Raw genomic sequence first — 2931 nt, 5'->3', positions numbered from 1 at the left:
TTCCTAAGCAGTTCTGTGCCAGGAAGCAGGGACAGAGACAATATATTATCTCACAGAAGCCACTGAAAATTATAAACATAACAGAAATTAGAAAAACTTAAAGGTAGAATTAAGAAAATCTTAATTCTAGAAAGTAGAGCAAAAAGGCAAAGAGATAAAAAAAAAAATAAGAGAAAATAAAAGGAACTTAAGACACCAGCCCACCATATCCAAAATTTAAGTAAGAGAGGGAATGTAGACAAACAGCAAAAAAGTAATAAAATAGTATTTCATAGAGCAGAAGTTCAGGAATTTCCAGGTTGAAAATCTCATAGCATGCTCAACACATTTTTTATTTTATAAAAACATTTTTATTTTATAAAAATAAACTCACAACAAAATACATCATTGTAAAATTTCAAAACACCAAAGGTGAAGAGCTTCCATAGAGGATGAAAAGCAGGTTAAGACACAAAGGCCAGAGAAGCAGAATGGCATCAGATGTCTGAACAGCAACCCTGGACGCCAAACGGGAATGGAACAATGCCTTCAAAATTCTGCGGTAAAGTTATTTCAACTTGGAATTATATTTGCTCAAACTGTCAACATTTGAGAGGCAAACAAAGAGGGGCTGTGAAGGTAGGAGTAATGCTTTATTTTTCAGGTTTGCTGGAAGGTATCTAAGTATGCATGTTATTACTCTTTAAGCCATACAGTTCTGTTCTATATACTCTTTAAACTCCAACCTGTCACAGAATTTAAATGACCCAAAAAAGTAGCCAATAGGGCAAAATGTCAGAACTTAGGAGTTGAACAATGGGTACGTACATGTTTTGTTATTCTCTATATCTTTTGCATACTTCATGCATATTATGATAAAATATTTTAAGAAAACTTTTTAAACAGTGAAAGTTGGGAGGGCAGGTGGTAGGGCAGAAGAGAATGAGTGACAGCACACTAATAGAACAGTCTCTTCCTCCAGATTTGTAAGAAATGTTCTCCATGGGGTGGGGGGCCTCTGATCCCTACCAACTTACTTATAGTTTATCATACTTATAGTACTAAGCAGGCGGACTCAAGTTGTCTCTTTCACTTACAAATCACCACAACATGACCTTTTCTGTCAAATTATAGACCTCTTGGCTTGTTCTGTATGCTGTACCAAGTGCATCTTGGTGTCCTTATTTTTCAGGTATTATTAGAAGTAGGCAGGCTGTCACACCCCGACCGATGCTGTCTTACAGTTTATTACCTTGTGTAGACTTTGGGTTCAGACCAGCTGGCTTCTTACCTAGTAGTATTGGCTTAAGTTTCTAAATCTTCTTTTTCAGTGTCCTCATCAGTATACTGGTAATAATCATAGTGTCTAACTCGTAAAGCTTTTGTGAGACTTACTGTTAACTATTGTCATTATCATTATTTGCAAATGGCAAGGTTGTATTTTCATAAACTAAAAGTGGTCATCATAGTCCTCATAAGACTGGTAAATAAATGCATCATGAACATTTTTAGTTGTAAGCTTAGATAAATATAGCCACACTGCAGAGAAACCAATAAAAGAATCATAAAACAAATATAAATATGGCAACACTAAGGATTGGTGGAAAACACTACTAAGAGGGTATCTGAACTGTGGAGCTGTTCATTTTATTTATATATATTTTTATTTTTACAGAGAACATTTCATGAATTTGTGTGTCATCCTTGTGCAGGGGCCATGCTAACCTTCTCTGTATTGTTCCAATTTTAGTATCTGTGCTGCTGAAGCAAGCACCTGTTCATTACTTTTGAAATTCTGCTGGTACTTTTTTTTTTTTCCTTCAGTTAACACTCTTGATCCTATTATAGTGCAAAAACTTTGATGTACAGCTAAGAACTTTTAATTTGCTAAAAGACGTATATTACCAAAAAAGAAGGGAAAATGAAGATGTCTTGCCTCCTTAGAAACCAAAATTGTTTTTGGGGCACCTAGATGGCTCAGTCGGTTAAGTGTCCGACTCTTGATTTCGGCTCAGGTCATGCTCTCAGGGTCATGAAAGTAAACCCAGGTCAGGCCCTGCAGTGGGCCTGGAGCCTGCTTAAGATTCTTCCTCTTCATCTCCCTCTGCCCCAGAAGCGAAAAAAGAGAGAGAGAGACCAAAATTGTTTAGATAAAGTCTCACACAGTGATAGAATAACCTAAACACTAATTCATATAGTCACTGGTTGCCTCACTTAATAGGTTTGTAGGTTCACAATACTCATAAAAATAATATTAAGTAATTAATATTTATATTAATATAATATATAATATTATCAATAAATAATATTAAATAACATTTAAAAATCAGCTGAACTGAGTAAAAACATGTTTGTGGGGCACCTGGGTGGCTCAGTAGGTTAAGCATCCAACTCTTGATCTCACCCCAGGTTTTGATTTCAGGGTTGTGAGTTCAGGCCTTGTGTTGGGCTCCACGCTGCGCATGGAGCTTACTTAAAAACAAAAATAAACATGTTTGGTGATATTAAAAGATGCCATAAATTCATTTTGTCTTAATTTTGATTAATATGTTCATTTCTGCTGCTCGAATATCAGTACAACATCCCTGAATTAGCTCTAAAATCATAATACTATTACCCCTGGACAGTTTTATGCTTTCATATAATGTTTCATCATATGAAACATACATGGTTCATATAATGTTTCCTCCACCCAGAGGTGTCATTTATTCTTGTCCTTTCTAGCCTGCAGAATTCTAGTATGTTTTGAGTTTGAACTACGCTGTTGTTACAGATGTCAATGTAAAATGCATTAAAATTTTTCTCAGCTTGTCTTATTTGTTTGCGGAGACTCTTTGCCCTCTTCTGGAGCGTTGACGCTCAGGTAAAACTTGACTTCACCCCTAGCTAAAGTGATGACTCAGGAGAACAGAAAGGGTAGCACATTCTCCTGAGCAAGAGACTGATTCTTTT

At 35.9% G+C, this 2931-nt stretch overlaps 1 non-coding gene across 1 annotated transcript; it reads right to left on the bottom strand.

The window, feature by feature from the left end:
* Positions 1 to 1646: 1646 nt before the first annotated feature.
* Positions 1647 to 1753, bottom strand: LOC116864016. The gene has a single exon (XR_004381906.1). It is a non-coding gene; the product is annotated as a U6 spliceosomal RNA (small nuclear RNA).
* Positions 1754 to 2931: the final 1178 nt, after the last annotated feature.

Source organism: Lontra canadensis, unplaced genomic scaffold (assembly GCF_010015895.1).
Source record: "Lontra canadensis isolate GAN:19392208 unplaced genomic scaffold, GSC_riverotter_1.0 scaffold4, whole genome shotgun sequence".
Lineage (NCBI taxonomy): Eukaryota > Metazoa > Chordata > Mammalia > Carnivora > Mustelidae > Lontra > Lontra canadensis.
Note: the sequence above shows the minus strand (reverse complement) of the source record. Positions and strands in the feature narration are given on the sequence as shown.